Here is a 25,539-nt window from a genome sequence, read left to right as displayed (position 1 = left end):
CTTGACTGAAGACTCTTGCCACACTAATTTCAAATCATGTAACACAAACCACCACCTTCTCTCAGGTCTACTTTGAGAGACACAAGAAAATGAAAGATGAGATACAAGTTTAACAAAACGGCAAAGGGAGAAAAGGCAGGAGGATAAGAAAAAAGGCATTACCCCAAACCAACTTTTTCTCCTATTTTCTTATTTTGAAGACTGGCTCTAAAATCCATTGTTCTCAGCTCATGTTTTTTCTTATTTCCTCTTTTTCTCAGCCCCAGAGACAGTTATATGGCCAATACTCTCGTTCCACTTCCAAGGCAGTCCCAGGACTCCTGACCCATCCCAGGTCCTCACTGTTTCACACCGAATCTAGGGCTGCCGTGTGTCACTCCAGTCTCCTTCTTTCTGCTCTTGGTTGCCTCTCTAAAGACAAAACCTCCTTCAAGTCCTTTGATGCCTCATTACTGTCAAGATCAAGTCCACCCTTCTTGGTGAAAGGATCATGGCCCCCGCATCTCTTTGGTGCTTGTCTCTGCCACCTTTCCTTTGGCACCCAACATACAGGTGTGCTGAACAATCTATGTCCCTAAGTACCATTCTGATTCCCACTCATCTTTACTATAAGCTCTCTTGACATTTTCTCTCCCTCATCATCCTCTGCCACCTGCCCAGCGAGCTAAGCTCCAGGACTCAGCTAAAACATCACTTGCCCAAGGTCTCTCTCACTGCTCAGGTAGAACCATCCTGACCATCCTTTTAAAAATTTCTCCTTTGGCAACTTTTACCATCTTCCATCTCTCAGCATCTGTAGCACCATTGGATACATTTTGTACACCGTCTCATGAATTAGACTGCAACTCTTATTGATCCAGAGCCATTCCTGGCTATGCTTGGTGTTCTGTTTCTTAGCACAGTGCCTGGCACCTAGTAGACCAGTGTGATATGGATCAAGATGCCATGCTGACCAGTCATGAGCTGACGCCACACCCTATGAGCCACAAGCCTATTTTTCAGCCTCTGTTCTTGGAGTTCTGACCCTGGCTCCACCACCTACAGGCCAGCACAACCTCTCTCTGTTTCTGTTGCATCTTCTGCCAAGTGATAACTACAATATGACATACCTAAAAGCATTGATTAAAAAAAAGAAAAAAAAAAAAAATAACATGTCAAATGCTTAACACAGTGCCTCCTACACAGTGACTGCTTAAGGAATGTGAACTGTTATCAGCTGATCTATGTGTGCTTATTAAATGAAGAAATTATTAGAAAAAGCACGAGAGGATGTCAAGATCTATCAGCTCCCTGAGACTAAGAATCATACCTTGAGTTTCTTTTGAATTTTCTTGTTGGTTTGGTTTTTTGGGGGTCCATATTCTCAGCAGTGTCAAACTCAAAATAAGAATTCCATGCGTGTAGTTGAATGCTAGATCAGAAAGATAATATGTAAGCAAGTTCAAACTTGTGAGGCTTAGATAAACACAAAGGGTAATAAAATCCAGTGGGAGAGGAAGCTCAGCAAAGTGCCCTGAACCCAGTGACCTATGAGTCTCTGAGTGAAGCAGCACTTTTCTCGTGATGTACGCAGGAGAGCAGACTGCAGAACAATGGACTGAATAAGGTGATGGTAGGAGGGGTCTAGCCGCCTTTTCCTTTGCCCCTTTTCTTCACTATCATTATTTGAATCATTTATTTTTTCAAAATTTCACCATCATGCATTAATTATCATAGCCTATCTCAGGGTTGATGTTGCCTCTTTGTACATGGACCCAGAGTTCTGCTTCCTTAAAATCTTTGTTAAGCACCTCCTCCTCAAAGATTAAGTCTCTCCCTCAGGAATGAAGAGATCTCTCTAGTTAAAGGAACTTTGAGAATTGAGCTCTAAATTTGCTTTCAGACTTCAGAAGTGACAAAGATAAGAGGGCCTCTGTGTCCTGATCATGTTTAGATTATTCTTTCAGCAAATTTTATTGTGCACCTACTGTGGGTAGGAAAACAAAACCATACCTCCTGTTTAATAAACTAAGCGTGACTTGTTTGAACTGTATTTATAAATTTGAATCATGTAACAGGACACCCATGGGAAACTTCTGAGACCCTCTGATCTCATGATGCAATAATTTTATTGCCTTCTCATTGGAAACAGACAAGTTGACTGCTCTTTGCTGACCTTAGGAAAGATGTGTCAAGGTCAACTGTGAAGACCACCCTTGTTGGGAAGGTTATTTGTCTGTCTGCCCTCATGTACCCCCCTCCCTATCCTTTTGCTCTGTAGCACAGTGAGCTAACACCTGCAGACTAGACTTCCCTGAATGCCCTGCCCACTGGATTCCTGCTTGTTTCAGCCAATGGAAGCCATGGCAGGATATTAGGGGTGTGGAAGTGTGTGTCAATGGGGAGGAGGGCTGGGGGGGTGGGGCGGAAGCCATAGTAATATCTCCACCCCACCTCTGTTTCCAAAGCCTCCTCCAACAGTGGCTTTCTCTCTCCTAGAAGTCTGTCCTCAAAGCAGACTCGTCCTCCAAGGCCGCAAACCCTCTTCCTCTGACCTCTCCCATCCTTGGAGTAGCAGCCACTTCTTGCAGTTGTTGACTTCTGGATTGTTTCACTTCCCCCATTTCCATATCTTCCAACACCTCTGTTATTTGCTTCTGTGTTAGACTCCCATAATAAACCACCTTGGCAGGAACTGTTTTCCGGACAGACACTGACTCACGGAGCCAAAGTCCCCTGCACAGTCTTCATGACCACATGGGGACCTCTTCTCAGTGTGCACTTTGAGGACCAGCTACCTTGCTCCAAGCTCTTTAGAGACCACCTTTAATCCTGGCAGAGGAAAGCTTCAGATTGGTTTGATTCTCCAGCCTCACTGGGTTCGAGGGGGTCTCCACTGAGCCATGCTAGAGGGCAACAGAGCCAAGAACAGGCTGCCTGACCCTCAGCTTCCGAGGGTCTCTTCTGGAAGGCAGTCTCTCTGTGATGAAATATTGTTTTGAATGTGATCATCTTTTGGAAAAGTACTGTTGTCATCCTCTGCCTGAGCTTTCCTCAGCAGCGTTACTTAGGAGTATTCAGCACTTTTAGGAAGAAAAAAAAAATCCTAAAAGAGCACACACACGTGTTTGGGGGAAACTTCCAGATACCAAGATCTGGATCACTGTCCTAGGTAACTCTATACTGCTCATTGGTGGTGAGTTATAAATGGTTTTCCGTCCATTAATCACCTTGTCTTCAGTTTTACCTACACCCAGCCCATTTTCACTGGTGCTGAAAGAGTGGTCACTGCAAAAACCAAATTTGATCATGGCACTTAAAATTTTTATTGGATTTTCATAGCTTTCAAGATGAAGACCAAATATTTTAGCATGGAATTGTACCTGGTCCTTCAAATATGTGGTTTCTACCTTTCTCTGTGGTCACCCACCTGCTACTTCTGCCCTTCTCTTGTTCCCCTGCTGCCAGAAGTGTCCTAAGTCAGACATAGTCTTTCATAGGTCTATACTTTAGTGTCTGCTGTTCTTCTGCTGTAATATTCTTCTACCTCCTAGTCTGCTCAGGTTCAGCTGATACACCACCTAAAATCCCCTGTCTCTTCCACCCCTTGCCGTATTTGGCTGAGGTGCCAGCTCATGGGCTCCTGAAGCATCTCCTGCATAACCTACATCTGATCCAGGGCTGTGATCATTTGCCCACCTGACCAGCTCCCCCACCAGACCAGCCATCTCACGGGCAGTGCCATCCTCTTAGAATTCCTCGTTTTTGTCAGTGCCTAATTTGGGGCTTGGTATATATTAGACATTTCATACATGCCCTTACCCTCAGTGCATAAGAGGTCTGGGTATTCTACATTCTTACCAACTCTTAGTATTTTAAGTCACTTTAAATTTCAACCATACTAATACATTTGTCATAATATTCCATTGTCATTTTAATTTGCATTTCCCTGGAAACGAACGATGTTGAATGTCTTTCCACATACTTATTTACCACTTACATATTTTCTTTTGTCAAGGATTCAGTCAGGTCTTTTGCACATTTTAATTTATTTTTTAATTTTTGTTATTGATTTGTAAGAGTTTAATACAGACAATTTTGATAATTTGAGAAGTGCAACCCATAGGTTAGTATTGTATTAAATTTGATAGAACTTCACAAGAGAACTTTTGTCACAATGTCTCTGAAATTCGTTGAGTTTAAATTTTTAAATAAGAGATATGCCATTATTTTGAGTTATATAAATCTCCGACTTTAAAATAATCCTACATTTTATAGAAAGGGGAAATTCCAATAATATTTAACTACAAAATATTGTTTTACATTTAGCATACATTTTATAATATGCACATGATAAAATCTGCGGGCTTTTTTTTACATCAAAATGTAAGTGACAACCACAAATAATGTACTTCTTCATAAAACAGAATTTACTTTAACTAGAAATGTTCCTCTCACATTTTAGCAAAATGTGCAGGGGGAAAACATGACACTAACCATTTTCATTTGTTATAATAAACACACACACACATCCACGAAAGGAATTTGGATCTAAATTATTTTTTATAGGAAATGGATATGTTTATCACAGATTCTGAACCCACCATACAGATAACAGAATTGGTTCTTAATGTTTTGATCACTGCCAGAACAAACACATTTCCGGATTTATTTATTTTTTTTCCCCAAAGGTTGAGTAAGACATAACAAACACTTCCTGCCACAGACATGGCATGGTGGTAGGTCGGATACCTGGGTTATATAAATCTTTACGCTGAGCATTTATGACATTTCAGCTTAGAAGTTCATTCAGTTTAATGATTGAGGCAGCAGGCAATTATGACATTAAACAGTTCACAGACCTTAACCCAAGCCCCAAACGGTTTAATTTTTTTAACGGCTGACTTTGCCTCTCCCGGTGCGCACAGACCAATGCAGAGTTTAAAACCCTCACCCATCTTAATTGCCCCTGCTTTGTTGCAGGCACCACTGACTGCCTTCTAGTTCCAAATGTCTGCAGTTATTAAAAATTATCAATAGAAAGTAATAGAAAGTAATCCAGACTTACACTGGCGATACAATTGGCTACATATGCCCTAGTGGAGCATAAAATAAGAAAGACTGTTACTATTACTACTGAAGTGTCATAGCGGAGAACATACTTTAAAAGTGAATCACATTTTGCCTGTTCAGTCAATTATTTCTACTTGCAAAGACAGAGCTTCTTCCTGAAGCTAACTTTCCTTTCTTAAGTAAAGATACTGTCTTAGATTCGAATACATATTTGAGTCTGAAGATGCTACTCACTGAAATAACCAGATTGGGGGAAAATATTAAATTTAAATAAAAGTCACATAGAACTTTATTGTGATAACTATATCTGCACCCAATATTTCCTTTTTTCCTGAGCTCACTGCAAGTAATAATTTTGTGTCATATTAAACTCCAATAATTTTTATAATTTCCTAATATTGAGTTGCTTTTCCAGAACTGCTTAGTAAATATAATCACTGCTGCTTTTGAACTCTAAGTAGCAGTCATAGGCTTCTAGAAAGAAGGCTGAAGAATTAGAGCAATGCTTATTGGGTCAGGTGGGGTTAGAAAATGTTCAATATCTTAAGAAATGTCTCTTACAACTATGAAAAATCCCTGAGATGGAACGCTCTCACTGAATTACCACGTTTGATTCTCAAACAATGCTAGACTATTTTGATCCTCATTTCAAAGTTGAGGCATCTGAATTTCAAGAGGTTCAAAGTCGCACATCTTATTCTTCTCAAGTGAGCTCAGGTGGCTTTTCCTACAGGAAGCCTCTTCTGAGCTGGCGGGCCCAGGTAGGCACTCCACCTGCCTTTGGAAGGATGCGCATGTCACTGTTTGACTGTCATCTATGTGTGACTCAGGACTCTGAGTGACATTCCACGTCCCTGAGGATGGGACCGTGCTTTATGAACCCTTGTAACCCTGGGGCTGCTAACAGTATCTGGTACTTGGGAGGGGATCAATGATTGTTTGTTTTGGTTTCATTTTGGTTTTGATTGTTTGTTTAAATAACAACTATCTCTTGGCCGTTGACTCATGGTCTTCCTGTCACTCAGAATCTCTGAGGACCAGACATTCAACCCTAAGATCTCACCCTAGAAGTGCCTCACCTTTGACCTCACACCACCAATCCACTTGCCTTTTCTCCTTGTACTACCAGATGGCAAATGGTGCTAAGAAAACACCTTACTTATACCCCTTTCCTAGTCCAGATCCATACACAGACAGACGCGTGGTAAAACAATTAACAGCACAGACCCTACAGCCATGCGTCCTGGGTTCAAATCTCCGCCCTGCTACTTACATGTCAGTGACACTGGGTCACTCATCAACCTCTCAGAATCTCCAAATCCTCATTTATATAGTGGCAAAATAAAAAGATTTGCCACATGGAGATGGTATGAAGATTCAATGTCATGAAATGTCATTAAATTGTATATATATGGACACATATGTATGTGTGTTTACGTATGCAGAGAATTCTGATTATTTGCAAGAGTTATGTTCTACAAAGTTGCTGGAAACACTGAATTAACAAATATGAACCATTGCTCTCAGGGGAAAATACAGAGCTAGGTTCCTATGAGCCTCTGGTCACAACATTTTCATCAACTGGTCTATACCTAACCTTGTGTTATGGCTGTTTTTGCTTAAAGACACCTTCCTTAATATACACATTGTTGGTTCATTACCACTGAACTCACAGTCGGCAGCACTAAAGCTCCCACCCAAACAAAGCTCATCTAAGACACAGGTTTTCTCTTAGGACATGTCACAGCTTTCCTGTGCTTAGAAACTCACTCCAGCCAGCACTACAGCACTACACTTGGGGGTCATTTTAAACAGCAGAATAGCAAAGGGCACAAATGTGCAGAAAACGTGTTACTAAATGAGACTGTGAAAAGGACACTCGTTTAAGGTGTGGGAGCTGAAATGAAGGCAGAGCACCCTTTGTTCCACCTCGGCTGGGAACATGCACACTGGAGGACTCAAATTTTCCATCACTCTGCACGTGTCCTCAAATGACCGTACAGGCACCATGAGCATTGATTTGGGGGGGGGGGGCGGGGTTGCAAATCAATCATAGCAAGCAGGCCAACTCACAGATATGGAATCTGCCAAGAAGGAGTTTTGGCTGTACACATACACACACACACACACACATGCACGCACGCACACACTACCAGCCATTTGTGAGGCGAGAAGTCTCTGCAGTTTGGGTTGAGAGTCAATCTCTCTACCTTTGGCCTCACCACTTCCTTCAGCTGTTGGTTCTGTCCACTATTCCCTTTCCTTTATCACCAGCCCTTCTTTTGGTAAATGTGCTCAAACGTAGGAAGGAAGGAAGGAAGGGAGGGATGAAGAAAGGAAGGAAAGAAGGAAGGAAGGAAGGAAGGAGAGATGGGGAAGAGGAAAGGAAGGGAAAGAAAAGGAAAAGAAGAAGGAGAGAGAAAGGAAGCAGACCCCTGCGCCCCTCGAACTGGCCTCCGCTTGTAGCAAACGGTCCCCTCTCTCTCCTCTCCTCCTACTGAAGGGCCTCCATAGACTCGTCCTCTCTCCCTCACTCGGGTCCTCCACCTCCCACCTGTGTTTCGAACCTCCACAATCTGGCTTGTGCATCAACCACCGCCCTGAACCTGCTCTCCCTGGGACCACCCACATCTCCGAATGGCCAAACTCTATGGACTCTTTCCTACATTGACCTTTCTGGGCGCCTGTCCTGCATTTGACCCTGCAGGTCACTCCCCACTTTAGAAGCCCATTCATTCCATAGGGTTCCCTCCACACTGTCCTCTCACACCTCGAAGGGTGTCCCTTCGCTGTCACCTCCTGGATTCTGCTTCTCTTCCTATTTTTCTGGTGCCACCACTCCCAGGCCTCCCGCCTCAGCCTCCTCCCCTCCTGCGTAAATATTCCTCTAGACTTCCAAAGCCCTGATGGCGCTCATTCATGCACCGGCAGTTCAGCCCCACCCCGATTCCTCACCACGCCTGTGGTCATCCTCTCCTCTCTGCATGGACTGCTTTCTCTGCCGGCCAACATCTCCTCACCTGTCCAGTTCCTAAATGACATTTTAGAATCAACCTGGACCAATGTAAATTGGTAAAACCATTATGCACAAGAGTATGGAGGTTCCTTAAAAAACTAAAAATAGAACTACCATATGACCCAGCAATCTGGGCATATATCCAGAGAAAACTATAATTTGACAAGATTCATACACCCCTATGTTCATAGCAGCACTATTCACAATAGCCCAGACATGGAAACGACCTAAATGTCCATCGACAGATGAATGGATAAAGAAGGTATGGAACATGTGTACAATGGAATATTACTCAGCCATAAAAAAGAATGAAATAATGTCATATGCAGCAACATGGATGGACCTAGAGATCGTCACACTGTGTGAAGTAAGTTACTCAGAGAAAGACAAATATCATATGATATCACTTATATGTGGAATCTAAAAAAATGATACAAATGAACTTATTTACAAAACAGAAATAGAGTCACAGATGTAGAAAACAAACTTATGGTTACTGGGGGGAAAGTGGGGGAGAAGGGACCCATTGGGAGATTGGGATTGATATATACACACTACTGTATATAAAATAGATAACTAATAGGACCTACTGTATATCACAGGGAACTCTGCTCAGTACTCTGCAATGACCTATATGGGAAAAGAATCTAAAAAAGAGTGGGTATATGTATATGTGTAACTGATTCACTTTGCTGTACACCTGAAATTAACACAACACTGAAAATCAACTATACTCCAATAAAATTTTTTTTAAATAATAACATTTATGAAGTGCTTGACACATACAAAAAAAAAAAAAAAAGGAATCAGCCTGCAGTCTTATAAGATTTAAGGGCTCTTTTGACGATGAGCCACACAGCACGGTGACATTCGGAGGAATGAGAGGCAGAGCTCTCTGTTCTTACAGCTCCCATGGGAGAAGGCCACCAGGCAGGGCCACACAGGAGCTTACCCCCAGGGACAGAGTCACCGGAGGCTGGGGCTCTAGGGGCAGTTATGCACTGCAGACGTGGCATAGCTCGCTGTACACTGACCACCTTGAATATTTTCTGGGGCTCTGGGCATCTGGCTGTCCCTAGTTATCCAGTACCTGGACCCAGGGAGATTCGGGTGGGTGCCGAGTGGCCCTGGAAGTGAAGGGCTTGGAGTATGGACTTAATCAGCTGCTCAAGAAGGGGAATTGACCAACCTCTAGCCAGAACCTCAAAACTGGGTCAAAACAGCATTTTTTTTCTGTTGTTATTAAGCACTAATCACTTTTAAAAAAATTTTTTACTAGAGTAGAGTCAATTTACAATGTTGTGTTAGTTTCTGCTGTACAGCAAAGTATATCGGTTATACATACACACATATCCCCTCTTTTTTAGATTCTTTTCCCATATAGGTCATTACAGAGCACTGAGTAGAGTTCCCTGTGCTCTACAGTAGGTTCTTATTCGTTATCTATTTTATGTATAGTAGTGTGTGTATGTCAATCCCAATCTCCCCAATTATCCCTCCCCCCACCCCTGCTTTCCCCCCTCATGACCATAAGTTTTTTTCTACATCTGTGACTCTATTTCTGTTTTGTAAATAAGTTCATTTGTACCATTTTTTAGATTCCACATATAAGTGGTATCACATAATGTTTGTCTTTCTCTGTCTGACTTACTTCACTCAGTTATGACAGCATTGAAACAGCAACAACTACATTACACCTCGCATCAGCTTCTCTGGTGGGATTAGGAACTCCCCCAAGACCCAGCGTCCCAACACCCCTTCCCCGCCCGCATCTTAGGCATCACATTTCAACTGCCCACTTAGGCATCTGTGCCTTTACTTGGTTGTTACCTTTAGTGGCTGGAAATGTACTTGTCCATCTTTGCACCCCAGGAGCCAACATGCTGTTCAGCACATAGAGGGTGCTTAATACATATTTTCTCAGTGAATAAATTAAATGTAAAAAATAGGCAATAAAATAGAACATCCCCTGGATCTTAGGGAAAAAACACCTATGTTTAAAAAATGTGAACTTTGGGGGAAAAAAATTCAGGCAGAGAAAAATGTAAGCAGCAGTAAGGGTTCTAAAGTAAAACAGTGTTTGAGTGAACTATGTATTCAGTTGCTATGGGAAAAAATTAATTCATTCGAGGGAAGATGAGAAGGGTATAACGGAGGTTAATTAAAATTTAGTTTATCAGATTTTTCTCAGGAGATCGGCAACTGAGTCAGAGGAAAATCTTATTTAAGTGCATAAGTATATTTCAGCTTCTAAGCGCATTGCATGAGTAAATGAAAACAGAGAATAGCAGTGTACGTTAAGTAATTACCACTTTGGAATTTGATATGCCCTAAAATTCTAAATCTAGAAAATAAAACTCTTGGGGTAAAATGTTTGCAACTACCTCAGTATGATGAATTTTGAAAGGACCGGGTGCCTGGGGCCTCCAGTGACCTTCATGTCCCTAAAGCTGGCAGACACTTCTTGGTGTTCGTCTTGCTTATCTGTAGATACGTGCACAGGATGACCCTGTCCAGAAGTGTTCTCTTCTCTTGCTTCTTTATATCCATTTCTCCTGGGCCTTCTTGGTCTCTGACAGCCCGTTCTGGCTTCAGCTCCTGGCCCCTCCTGGTGTACCCCGTCTCGAAATGTGAAATTCCTGAGGAATCAGTGTTGCCCCTCATTGTCTTCCCCACCTCCATCCTCTGTGGAGATCTGCCCCTTCTCTCCCAGCTTTAACTCACATCTGTCTGCCTACAACTCTCACCTGTGTTTCCAGTTCAAGGGGCTCTCAGGGCAGCAATGAAGAGCCCAGGCTCTCAAGGAAACAGCCTGGTTTTCAATGCTGGTTCTGCCACTTCTGCCTCAGTGTACAAAGCTGAGCAATGGGGATTATAAATAAGAAGGCAGGAACCTGTAGGAGTCAATCCAGGAGGGGCAGTGCCTGGCACAGAGTAAAAAGCCCAATGGGACCTACACGCGCTACTGTATATAAAACAGGTACCTAACAAAGACCTGCTGTACAGCACAGGGAACTCTACACAGTACTCTGTAGTGGCCTGTAGGGGAAGAGAGTCTAAAAAACAGGGGATATATGCATGCATATGGCTGCTTCACTGTGCTGTACCCCTGCAACTAACACAGCATTGGAAATCAAATCCACTCCAACAAAAGTTAAAAAAGAAAAAAAAAAAAAAAAAAAAAAGCTCAGTGGAATTTGGCCACCAGTGTCACCAAGCCTGCCTCCCCGTCTCTGGACACGGTGACTTACCTCCAGTCACAGGCACCATGCTGCCCCACTGGGGTGTCGCCACAGCCCGTAACTGGCCCCCTCCCTTTCCTTCTCCTCTTGCCAGGTAGCATTCTCTGTCAAGTGGAGGTCAGGCTGCTTCCCTGCCCAAAACCCTTCCAGGCAGCGCATGGCTTCAGGATGAAGCCTGATGGTCTTCGCATCGCTCCTGCCCCTCTCCTTCCCCCTGGCTGCGCTCCAGCTCTCCTGGTTTGGGGTGTGGTTTCTGCACCACCGGGTGCCCCACCGCCCACTCCCGCAAAGCCCCTTCGCAGCCGCCTGCGGCTGGTCCTCGGAGCCTCAGCTTCCCCGCTCCCTACCTCTGGGAGCCCGCTCAGACCCTGGCTCTGGACCAGCCCTCCTGTTCTTACGATCTTCCACACCAGCGCTGTGCCAGGCGCTGGGATGCAGCGGGGAACACAGAGTGACCGCGGCCCCTGCACGGCCGCATCTTCAGTGGAGCCGGGAGCGCTTTTGGACGCAGCACCAACGTCTAAGCCCCAATCCACACTGTAAAGGGAAAGTAAAGAGCCCTTTGAGAGGGGTCACAAGGGGTCCTAGTTTGGGTTTAGGGAAGGTCTCAGGACGGAGGAGACACCAGCTGAGACACGAAGGGCAGGTCGGAGTGGTCCAGCGAGAGATGCCCTGGGCGGGACCCAGGCTTCAGGGCTCGCAGCTCGGACAACAGCTCCCGAGGAGCAATCCAGTGACGGGGTGGGGGGGGAGAGGCTGAATGTTTTGGAGTAGGTGTCTAAAAATAATGGAATAATCACCAAATCAAAGAATGGCACTCAAAATTGATCATGCCATTTTACAGAGGAAGACAAAGTGAAAGGTCCTTTTACCTTACATTTAAAATCAAAATTCCAGGGGGAAAGAAGAATGAAGGAAGAGACCACATATAAGCTTAGCCATGGGTCAGAGTATCTACGCTGAAGCCACCTGCCCCCCGGGGACCCAGTCCTGGCTGTCCCACCTACCCAAGGTGGGGTCTGATGTCCTCTGAAAGATTGTGAACGTCAGCTTCAGGGGCTCACATATAGGAGTAAGTGGCGGGCATGAAATCGTGAATTGGATTCATGATGGCCCTTCTGCTGTCAGCTTGGGGAATAGCTCTTTTAATATATTTTGAAGCATTTATCAGGATTTCCCTGGTGACCCTAACCTCTCTGAAGTTGCGGGGTCATTGTGAATGCCCAGCCTTGATCTTGGGTGACGGCTGAGATCCAAAGCTCCATTTGGATGGAGGAAAGCTGCCTTCGTGAAGTGCTGTGGGTAACAAGGATGCCACGAAGTAGATGCTGTAAAATATGTTAAACGTGCTATTTTCTAAACTGAGAGCAGAAGGGCCCATCATGTAGATAGCTTCAGTATTTGGGGAGAAAGGAAGAAAAATCTCTCTGGCATATGACGTCATTTATAATCAGGAGGACCAGCATCTGTCGGTGCTTCCTTTGTGCCAGGCCTAAAATCAGGGGGGTGATGGACATGGCACCAGCAGAGGAAGATGAGCAAGCAGATCCCCACCTAGCACGCTGGCCCTGGCAAGAAGCTGAGTGGGAAATCAGGGAGCCTGAACGCCGGTTTCTAATCCCACCAGCAGGACGGTGCCTATGACTTTGAAGGTATCAGACAACTTGTTTTTAGCTCCACTTCTTGTCATTAGGACGAGGTTCTTGATGGGATACACAGGGGAAGAGTAGAAAGGCATGAGATTCACTCCGGGACCGAACTTTATTCCCGGGGAAAATGTCAGGTCTCCCAGAGAGGATGAATCCTGGAGGGCTATAAGAGGAACCAGTTTAGGGGACAGGGGGACCCCTGGTCACACATCAGGAAAGCAAAATTGAAACCTAGCCAGAGTGATTGGTTGCTTTGACCTCTGTAGGGGAAAAGAAAAGAAAAGTTGCTCCACAGATTGTGGTGATGATTACACAGCTCTGTGAATGCACTGAAAACTTTGTTTTTAACTTTTTATTTTATATTGGAGTATATCCGATTAACGATTAACAATGTTGTGAGAGTTTCAGGTGCACAGCAAAGAAACCCAGCCACCCATATACATGTATCCATTCTCCCCCAGACTTCCCTCCCATCCAGGCTGCCATATAACATTGAGCAGAGTTCCCTGTGGTATACTGTAGGTCCTCGTTGGTTACCCTTTTTAAATACAGGGAATATTTTAAAGAGCAGGGAATCCTTTTTAAATATTTATCCTTTTTAAATAGCAGGGAATACACTGAAAACTTTGAACTGATGAACTGATGACCTTTAAATGGATGAATTGTATGTTATGTGAATTACATCTCAATAAAGATGATAGATAAATGAAAACAAATTGCTTCAGGAAAAGCAAGAATCACAGTGAGTGGACACTAGGTCTTCTTCGATTTTTTTGCCTGAATTCTTTGATCACCCTAGAGGTTCTCCTTTGAAAAATCCCCTTGGCTAGTCGTCTTTTCTCTCTGGGGAATTTTTTTTTTAATTGGAAATTCAAGTTCTTGAAAGCTGTGATTACCCAGCTTCCCCCCCAATCAGCAATGGGAGGTTTATGTTTTTCTAACTCCCATGGGTCATCTAGACAATTAGATGAATAGACACACCACCTTGTACCATTTCCCTCCTCAATCTGTCGGTCAGAAAGCATTTATTGACCATAAAACTATATACATTACGTAAACAACCTCTGACACACCCAGGCCCTGGAAGATTTGAGAAGCATGCGTATTCAATGTGGAATTATTCTCTGCAGCTTGAAGCTGAAAAGGAAATCCCAATTTGGATTTTATAGTCCAGACATTTTCCTTAGCATCTCTAAAACATACCCCAAAATGGTATTTCAAGCGCTTCAGAGAAAAGATGCCAAGTACATGAATGCAGTGGAGAAGAATATTTTTGTCCCATTAACTCAACCTACAGAACATACCACAAAGACTCCCAACTATCTCATGATCACTAAACAAATTTTGAAAACTAATACCAACAATGTACTCTTCATGCTAATTAAGAGCTAAATTGAGATAGTTTGTGTTCGATTCTGGACTACATTTTTAAATAACTTCCTCCTTTGTGCTCACTTCAATTTTAACAGAAAGATAAGATTTTTGGTTACATTCGTACATTAATAGACTCCACAAATACTTATTGAGTGCCAGTTACATGTGGGACCCTGAGTTGGGTATTGAATGAGCTGTAAGACTGTGGCTCAAATGCTCCCCGCCGCTCCCTGATATGATTTAGAAATAGTCACTTGTTTAATCATCTCATCTGTTTATTTCCCAAGAAGATGGTTCTGCACAGTAACGTTTAATACAATGTGTGTCAGGATAAAAAGCAGTGTGCAATTATGCAATTTTCATCTACTTAAATTTTAATGGCCATACTTACTTGCCCATTCCATTTTGCAACTTCTAGCCTGTAGGCACTTAAGAAGCAGTTTGAGACCTGAGATTCTCCCAGATTCAGTTCTACGCGGCTAGCGCTCGTTGGACCCTAATTGTTGTGCGGTAGGTAGTTTTTACTCAAAGCAACCTTCCATTTAAATTGCCAGTATTCAGAATACTTCACAAGCATGCGGTTCATGATTTTATAGTTAGAGAGTAACACCCATACCAAAAAATCTAGAATGTTTTACTACACGTTTCCCCTCAGGAGCCTGGCAAAATGAAAAATTGAATGATTTCTACCAGACAGTCTATTACCGACCAGGGTTCTTGGCCTTCCAAGAAGGAATTATCAATTTCAAAAGAAATTGATAAGAGGCCAGACGAGAAATTCAGGCAAGGCTTTACTGGGATCCCTGCCGCAGCACAGGGGGAGCGAGAACAAGTAACAGGTTCCCTTGCTTGCTCGCTCCCCAAGGAAGGGCAAGCTGGTTCCTTATACGGGGTGAGGGTAGGGGTAGGTCCAGGGATCGGGCATGAAGGGTAGCTTAGGTGGTCTGCCCACCCCAGGGGAATGTGCAGTACCCTGGTTTTGCTTCCAGCTCTTCAGAAGCGGCAGTTGGGATTTTTCAGCCTTCTTGTATCTTGTTTTTCATAGTTTGCCCCAACTGTGCATGCACGCCGTTATTTTGCGTCCCTTATAGTTTCTTTGTATTTCGTTGCTGGAGGAGACATTTGTCCAGGTGCAAGCGCTGCAGCAAATCATCCCAGGTCCCAGGTCCCAACCTGTCTAAATTTGCCTCAACAAACAGGTAAATTAAGCGATGATCTCAGACCTTGGGTATGGAAGCCCCTGACCTGGGGAGCAGCGGACCCCATATACCCCACGTGAAAATGTAGAACACACGTGAGCAGAGTCTGACTTCCTTCTCTCCAGTGGCCTTTAAAAAATATATCCATGCAACTGTTTTCATCGTTTTTTAAAGGAAGGAGATCGTGACTCAAGGCAACTCCACATGCAATCAATCAGAGATGTACTGAGTACAGGGCACTCACTTTGGTGCTGTGCAAAGAACATTATGAGTTCTCATCCTACGGCAGGCACCCTCACCTGCATCTGCTTCTGCCAAGAGGTGTCTCCCACTGCCTTTGAGGCCTGTCTGACCACAGCATATTCATCCTATCAGAATCCACAAGCTCTGTCCAGGCACCTGGACCCATTTATTACTTGCTATCAGAACTCGGTGAAGAAACCGTAATCATGAATGCAGCTCTTTAAAGGCAACAAAGATCAACTGAAAACAAAAGTTGCCAACGGTTGGTAGCTAACAATTTGATTTTGTAAGTTGATAGTCATGGTAGAAATAACTTGGAATGAAAGAAAGTGTGACAAGGGCAGGAAATGTGAGGCAGGACACGTGGAGTCAGAGCAGGTGTCTTACAAAGACGATAACTGACCTCATGTAGGACTTGACTCGGGAGCTGCCTCCTCTTCCCTTTGCACAACGTTGTATCTCTTCTCAGAACAATGCTACGTTCAGGCATCTCTTAGCATCTCACATGGAGAAGATCTGAATCTTCTAGTTCTGATTCAGCGTCTCATGTTTAATACAACATTGTATTAGTCTGGATAAGCTATATTTTGCTGCAGTGACAAATAGCTGCAAAATCTCTGTGTCTTAATACCAAAAAAAAAAAAAAAAATGAATTTCTTACACACATTACATATCTAATGTAAAGACAGCAGGGAAGCTTGGTTTATCATAGACAGTTGAGGACCCAGGCTGATGGAGGCTCCGTGCGGATGTGTTCTTCCACCATCACCTGGACATGAAAATGGGAAGGTAATAAATGACATGCCAGCTCTAAAAGCTTCCCTTCCAAAGCGAGATAATTCTAGGCTAAAGCATGACCACACCTGTGATGGTTAATCCTATGTGTCAACGTGACAGGGTATGCAGATGTTTGGTCAAACATTATTCTGGGAGTGTCTGTGAGGGTGTTTGGGATGAGATTAACATTGGAATTGGGAGACTGAGTGAAGCAGACTTCCCTTCTCCCCCCCCCACCACCAAGGTGGGTGGGCCTCATCTGATCTGCTGAGGCTCTGACCTTCTCCTAAGTCAGAGAGAATTCTCCTGCCTGACTGCCTCTGAAATGGGACATATGGTTTCTCCCACCTTCAGAGTCAAAGGGAAACATCAACTTTTCCTGGGCCGGAAGGCCAAGGCCGTTGGCCTTAGCACAGGAACTGCACCACTGCTCTCCTGGGTCCAGACCCAAGGAACTCACACTATGGACCTTGTCAGCCTCCATAATTGTGTGAGCCAATTCCTTACAATAAATCTACAGAAATGTCTGTGTGTGTGTGTGTGTGTGTGTGTGTGTGTGTGTATTCATCCTATTGGTTCTGTTTCTCTGGAGGACCCTGTGTAACACGTAAATTAATGAAGTAGGAAAATGCAATTTATCAAGTGCCTGAAAAGAGAAGTAGAAATATCTGATGGAAGGATTTTCAAAAGTATACCAATAGGATGATGGGTGGACTTTTCATTTTGAGTTGGAAGGTGGTCTAAGATCCCAAACTGACAAGTGAGTGACAAATCATACAATCTATATGGCCGGACACCATCTTTTGTCTATTAAGAGATGGCAGAACTCATCCTGCTACCACTCCAATGGCATCCCTTCCTTTCCAATTATATAAGAAGGATGCAAAGGAGAGAAGAGTGGGCAGACCAATGGAGTGGGTGGCCTTCCAGGCACAAGGGGTTAGAAATAAAGAAGTTTGTCCCTCCCCTCTCCAAAGCCAGATAAGTGGGTGTCTAAGAGAGTCAGAGGTTGAGGCAGGAGTGCCTGCAAGGAGGGGACACCAGGGCTTCACTTCCCAGCTGGAAGCTTGCTGAGTTATTGAAGATGTCACCCCATATAGGGGTCACCACTAGACAGGAGAACGTGAGGGCGTCCTCGGAGAAGCTTGACACATATAACCTGGCTGTAATCAGCATAGAGAATGGCAGGACTGGTGCATACAACTGGTCTGGTAATTTCGGGGTGGAAAAGGGTGGCAGGGAAAGGACTACTGGGGTAGAAGCAGAATAGACCTGATGTAAATCCTTCCCTAGTTCCCCGGGCCCCCCAGAGGCAGGAAAAGAGGTTATGGCTCCGTGGAAGGAGCTCAGAGATAAAAAGAGGGAACTCCCTTCCCAGAGAGGGAACTGGGGCCATGGACCACTGGAGGGACCCAAGGGACTGCCTGTCTTTGGAGGAGTCCTCAGCTGAGTGCCACCACATAGAAACTCCCACACCACCTATGCAGGGGACACCACAGGGGAAGGAAAACCACAACATCAGGTGAAATAAGACCAAGTGAGAGAGAATGGGGCCACCTCCTCAGCCCCAAAGGACACCATGTGTGTCACTCTCATTCCCCGACTCAATCCCAAACTTACACAGCCAAGCCAACCCAGAGAAGTGAGGGAGGGGGAGAAGTAAGGCAGATCAGCATCCTTTGCAAGCGTTGCAGGGCTGGGGAGTGAAAAAGCAGAGGGTTTCTCCAAACTGTTTTACCCCTTTCCTTTTTTCACGATTCTTAATAAAACGTGATCCTTATGGGAGTATCAAACGTTACAGGAAAATACCCAGTCACATCCACTTACCTTTCACATCTACTAAGAGGCAAGATCCTTCGAGTTCAAAACCGTTCCCTTGGCAAGTCTTTCAACACCAGCCATGGCACTGAGAAGCCTGCAAATGTGTTCTGCTATTGCGGACTACGCATGTTTTAATTTTGTTTTAATCAAATTAACTCCTATCACATTACGTGAGCTCAAAATTATAGTGACAGCCTTCAACTGATTGTAAATGCAGATTTTGATTAATCTTTAAAAGGGCAAGTTCAACAGCGTTGCACGGAGCAAAGAGGTGAAGCAGAAAAGTAATTGTAGTATTTCTGTTTATCAAAAAAAAAAAGCTTCACCAGAATTCCACATTCCTAGTAAATAAAGGGAAATGTTAGCACTTATTGACACTGTATAGTATGTAGCAGATATTTCCAGGTTTTCTCCACTTTTCTATAAAACTTGGGAAAAGTACAGGATCCTGGCTCACAAGTAGAGACCTTGAATTTTTTAATTAAGAATCACACAATCATACATATGTTATATTCGATTATTTCTCTATGAATTTTCAGTAGCTGAACCAATACTAAAACGCTGCAAATATTCCAGCAAACGTCCAGGTTGTGTCATCCTACTTGGTACACTTTGCAATTTGTCTTTTACGTTGAAGGTTTCTTGCTGTGTCAGAAGCAAAACTAAGTCCAGATGTAAATATTTAACCTTGTTACAGGCTTTAAAGATGTTTCAAAATAACAGTCATCTTCTCTTGATGGATCAAATTCTGTTCTCAGCATTTGCTTTGGTGTGTCTTACATACTTCATCCTTGCTCGCTCTGCTTTCTTCCATTTAGTAGGGCAAAACATATATGTTTTTTAAAAACATATATGTATATTCTAAATATATTGTTCAGGACAAAGTCTCCCTAGAACACAGAGATAAAGAGGGGGAAATGGAACAAAAACGAAAGGGTTCAGCTGAGTTGCATTTCCTTTTAGGCTTATAACTTGGATTCCCTAGAGCATCTCTGTCCAATAGAAATATAATACCAGCATAGACATGAACCACATCTATAATTTTCGATTTTCTGGCAGCCACATCCAAAATAAGTAAAAAGACACAGGTGAAAATAACCTTAATAATATATTTTAAGTCAATATTGTCAAGTTATTATCATTTTAACAGGTAATGATACAAACATTGATTCATGAGATGCTCTAAATTCTCATTTTCATACTAAGTCTTCAAAATCTAGTGTGTATTTGCCATGTACAGCATGTCACATTTAAAGTGCTCAATGAGGGACTTCCCTGGCGGTCCAGTGGTTAAGACTCCGCACTGGGACAGTGGTTAAGACTCCCAGTGCAGGGGGCATGGGTTTGATCCCTCGTCGGGGAACTAAGATCCCACAAGCCACGTGGCGTGGCCAAGAAGAAAAATAAAATAAATAAAAGTAAAGTGCTCAGTGGTCACATGAGGTTACTGGCTACCTGCAGCCAGCACAGCTTTAAAGAGTATAAGAAACTATTCTGAGAATCTGATCACGTGTCCACAGGCAGCCCACATGCCCACACTGGTGTCATGCCAGTGCTAAGAACGCTGACTCTGATAGTATTGGAGCACCGCTAACTAATCTCTGCTATGACTGAAGCTCTGGGACAGGTTCTCACAACACTGTTTATCAGGTAACGATTATCTGTAGTTTATAGACTGAGGAAACTGAGGCTCAGAACTCGCCCAAGGGCACTGAACCCAGATCTGGCCCCAACACCCCACACTGGTGCCCATCCCACGACGGGGTCCAGGACGTGACCAGGAAGTGGCTAGGCTGGGCGGTCAGATGCTTGGATACGCTGTGAGGGTTTCCAGTGAGCCTGGGCTCGGCTTTGTGTTGCAGGTACCCCGGGATTTCTCCTAATGTTTGCAGAATAAGTGATGGTATGGCCTCTATCAGGAATTGAACCATCTCTGTTGGAATTGCTGAAAGTTTGGATCAAGTCCAGAATGTCTTCTTTCCCAAACTCTCAGGAATCGCTGCAGGTCCTGACCCCTTGGGGGACACGTGGAGCATGCAGTGATTTAACTTGTCTGATGTCAACCAGATAATAACTGCAAGAGCTGGATGGACCGCCAGGCCTGTCTACTTCTGCACTGTATCGGGCAACCTCCTATAAACGTCCACTCTGATCTGCACCTCGGGGAACGGGATCTCACGCTCGCTAATTTTCACCTGGAGAAAACTAATCCCGGTGAAGCATAAGTGGGCCGCACAGCCAGGCATCTCTTTGCTCAGTGACCTAGAGAACAGCACCTCACAACGGGTTGAGGGCTGCCTAGAAAAAACACAAACCGCGGCGTGCGGATATGCCCGCACGTCTGTGGGGTTGGGAGCTGGGGACCTATGGACACAGAGCTGGAAAAGCTAGTAGGGAATGAATGTCCTCTGGGATGGGGAAGCAAGACAGTCATCTGAGCGGACGGTGCTCGGTACCCCTGACCCAGACCCAGGGTGCAGGGCTGCAGAGACTGAACCTGAAAGCTCAGCATCACTAAGTCTCCAAGGTCACTGACCGTCAGCAGCTTTGGCAGGAGAACCATCCGCAGGACCAGCCCAGGCACCGCACCCACCAAAGCATCCGCAGGACCAGCCCAGGCACTGCACCCACCAAAGCAGGCAGCCCGGAGGGCAGAGCAGCCGAGCAGGGCCAGGCCCTCGGGCGCTCCCCGCTGTGGAGACGCTGCATTTGACATCTGGAGCTTCCAGAGGCTTCATCACGGCAAGTGACAGCAGGAACGGAAGAAAGGGCCAGGCTCTGAAGGGTAAGTGGGTAAGCAAGCAACGATACTCAGACCTCCTTGATGACAAAAGGGAATTTTCCAGAGGAGGAGCCAGAGATAATCTACTTTTCCCAATCTCTTTCTGAGTGCGTTCGGACTAGGGTGGCCAGGTTCGGCAAATAAAAATACAGGACACCCAGTTAAATCTGAATTTCAGATAAACAATGAATATTTTTTTTAGTACTATGTTCCATGCAACATACTACTAAAAATATTAAGAGTCGTTTATCTGAAATTCAGATTTACCTGGAGTCTGCATATCATCTGGACTCTAATCTGGCTCCCATGCTAGTCCGTACACAAAAGGAGTTCCTGATGCTTTCACTGTGAAACTTTGGATGCGAGACAGCACAACAGTTAAAGGGCTCAGACTGGTGTCGTGGACCCCAGCTATGAAGTAAGCTCTGACATTTACCTATTACATGGCCTGGAAAATGGAATTGTTTCTCTCAGCCTCACTGTCCTCATCTGTGAAATGGGGATGACATCTCTCCCTCCGGCTCTTACTAGGATTTAATGAAATAAGTGCTTAGCAAGTGGAGAATATAATTATTTCAGAAAGTGTTCTTGTTTAAAAGTATCAAAAATAATCAATAATGCCAGATTGAATTATTGTGAGACCATCCTAATCGTCTTTGAATGTTGGTTATTTTTTTTTAATTCATAAAACTGGGGACACTTTAAAAAATGAGTTTAGATCTTAAAAGGTCCTATAATGGATACCTTAAAATTTTGAGAAAACTGAATCAAGTGATTTAGACATAAAGAAGATGGCACGATGTCTATTTTTAATAATAAAAATAAAACTATATTACCAGAGTTTAAAACAAAAAAATCATTGTAATCTTTAAAAGAGGATCACACAATGAAAATACTAAACTATGGCAAATACGTTTTTTAGCATTTATAAAGCACACCAACTGTTCACTAAATTCTAGACACATCTATAGTGTGTGTTCAGTGTTCAGACAAGTTCAGTTACTGATATAATCATTTATAAATTAGACCAAAACATAAGTCACCCCTGGTGTCTGAGAACACACACACAAAGAAACACAAACAACACATATAGACAAATGCACTTTTTTTTTTTTTAAGCCGTAGAGAATCTCAGAATTTGAAAAGGAAAAGATGTGCCACTGTTTGACAGCAACACTTGGCAATAGCTCTGACAGTTTGAGGAGAAGCCAATCTCAGTGGTAAAACCCTTTTATGGGCCCTTGGCTGGGACATTCAGATAGGAATGTGCCGTGTGGGAGAGCAGGCTTGGCGAGAACACGGGCAGGCTTCACTCTGTTTATTTCTGCCGTCACTGTAAACTGTGCTCCAGGCTGAATATACATTGTCCCAGGCTTGCATTGCATCCTAGTGCACAGCCCCGGGGACGAGCTGAGGAAGATGGGAGACAGGAGATGTGAGCTGGTCACTCCTTTAATTTCAGCTCTCAGCAAACTTCAAATTCATCAGACGGCTTCAGAGTTACCATTATTGAGTACCTACTATATATCAAGCACGATGTCAACCCCTTGACCTTACTCATGTGTAAAATGGGAATAATAACCGTATCTGTTTCCTACGGGTGCCGTGGTGGTGACGCTGATAAAGTGCTTGTCAACGTGGCTGGCACAAAGTAAACATTCAATAACTGTTAAGCCTAAAACTGAATGGTAAATTTAGAGTGTTACAATTATTGAGCTGTTAGTCTGCACAGATCCAGGATTCAAACCAGGCATCCTGGCTCCAGAGCCAGCCCTCTTAATCACTATCTTGCACTGTCGCCATTAATTATCCATTAATTTTCATAGAACATTTGAAAATGCATCATTGTGGCTGTTCTTAATATTGATAAAATGAGGCACAGAGAATTTTCACGACTTGGCCAAGATTTTCAGGAAATGGCAGCTTCATCTAACAGCTACTTTTCCCCCCCAGTAGTTCAGTAAATAAACCTTAATAAATGCTTTCAGCACGCAAAGTATGAGAGAAAGTATTGTGGAAAAAAAATAAAAGAATTGGAAGATATGGTTCCCACATTGAGCAGGCTTACATTCTGATCAAGAAGATGAAGCAGACACCAAGGGCTCGGAAAGAAATCAAGGCGTAGGAATAGGTGCCATGTGAACACGCTGATGTCAAATGTGCATACAAAAGATTGAATGGAGAAATAGAGAGGGAGTCATCCCAGAAGTTTCCAGGAAAAGGGAGCTTTGGGGCCAAGTCTAGAAAGAAAAGAGGGGTCTGGGTTAGCTGAGTCTTTCCTCTCCAGCCATCTTGCCAATCAACAAACCCGCTGCGTCCAAGGGCGGTTCCCAGAGAAAATCATCAGAGCCTGTGAGCATAGCTCCAGCCGCAAGCTGGGCGGTAAAGACAGCCTGACAGGTCAGTGCCACTCAGAAAAGGGCCAATGACAAAAGACCAAGGAAGTGTTCCAGGAAGGGAGAAGGTGACCTATTTAAGGGGAAGCAAGAAAGAAACTTTATAAAGACAAAGTGCTGTAAAAATCTTAACCTATTTTTTTTTTCTTTTTTTTGCCACTGTGAATTTTCTTGCCAGTCTGAGAACCACGATGGCTTTTCCTCCTTCAGTGTTTGGATCGACACACAAGGCACTGTGGTCCTCCTTTTACACCCTCCCCCATCTCTGCTCTTATGCCCACCCTTTCCTCTTCCCACACATACCCCCCAAGACAAGCATAAATAAAACAAACAAACAAATATGTGAAACTTACTTGGAATGATGCTAGAGTCTCTGTACTATGAAGACACTGAGTAATGATTGGCTGCTCTCCAGATAGCTCTGCAGTCTGTTAAATAGCTCAATTAGTGAACAGGGTTCTCCCTCCCTCTCTCCCTCTCTCTTTTCCTCTTTCCTTCTCTCCCTCCCCCAATCTCTCTCCCTCTCTCTCATTGAATTTGGCCAAGTGCATGCTGCATTACTGCAAGGCGCCGTGCCAGATAGGCCCAGCAACACCCTTTCGTAGCCCCGATGCCTGGGACCCCTGAGAGTAGCGGAGAAGTCACCGTCTCCGGGCCTGTGGGGACCACGAGGCAGCAGAGAGCATCGTGGCAGGATGGTTTTTCCTTCTGAAGGGTGGCTAATGAGCAATGTAGGTGAAGCCCCTCGGGAGGCACCTGGGCACCCTACCCACCCCAACAGAAGAAAGAGTGAGGTGACAGCCGCAGCCGGAGACCAGAGAGAGGGGGGCGGAGGAGAGGAGATGGGGGAAAGGAATGCGGGCCAGAAAGCAGAAGCTTTGCCGAGTTATTTAGATCTGAATGATCTGAAGGAAGCCTGAATCCCTTAAAAAAATACAATTCTCAAAAACATCGCAGAAGCCCACAGTGTCGGCACCATGTACATCAGCTGTGTGCCTTTCCCATCGTTCCTTCTAGGGCTGAACCACTGAGATCGTATTCCCTCTTCTTGGAAGGGATGGTTTAGGTACACACTCTCCACCTACCAAACACACACAGAAAGTGAGCCCTCAAATCTAGGCTTTATTTATGTCTGTTTGTGGCTCAACCAGACCTAAACAGTGTCAGAAGGACAAATGAGAAGGCTACGTCCTATGTAAAGTCCACAAGCCCTATGTAATCCACAATTCCTTATTCCCTGCTCTGAACACTCGTACAGAAAGCAGGACATTCATGTCGTAAGGTAAACACATTTAGTCTGTTGTCTGTCTCTGTAACACTTTTGTTGGTCTGGGCTACGTGATCCTGATGTATTCATTACATCTTGGCATGTACAACATACAGTATTTCTCTGTTTGACTCATTACAGCCTTCATACAATTAGGTGAAAGAAAATATTGTTTGCAAAAAATACTTTTAGGGGGGATTACATTTATCCTAGAATATTATGTATCACAATTTTAGAAACATTAAGTCTCAGCATTTACGTATAATTATTATGGTTATTCCCTAGAGAAGATATTTAAATGTCTTTACCCTATCTGTTGGGTATATGTTTCCCTCGGAAGCAGTACCCTGTCAAACAATTAGAACGCTGAAATAAGAGAAAATATTCTTGGTTGCTTAATTGAAGAAAAAGTTGCCCCAAGATAAAAATTCTTAATGTGAAATTGTCCTCTGATTTGGGTGGTTTATTTTTGTTATGACATTATGGGATTTTTTTTTTTTTTTGAATTTTAAGCATAAAATCATACAACTCAATTATCAAGATATTTGCATCTGAGAAAATCAAGTACTGAGATTAGACTCATAGATTTTTACGTGGACTTGAATCTGTCTCTTTGTCATTTCACTGGGTACTTGGCAGTGTTTTGCCATGAATGTTAATATGCTTTGTGTTTTAGGTAGTGATTCTGCACATGTTGAAACAGACAAATTTGAGCTAGAGA

This window comes from Balaenoptera musculus, chromosome 13 (assembly GCF_009873245.2).
Source record: "Balaenoptera musculus isolate JJ_BM4_2016_0621 chromosome 13, mBalMus1.pri.v3, whole genome shotgun sequence".
NCBI lineage: Eukaryota > Metazoa > Chordata > Mammalia > Artiodactyla > Balaenopteridae > Balaenoptera > Balaenoptera musculus.
This window is presented reverse-complemented; position numbering follows the sequence as displayed.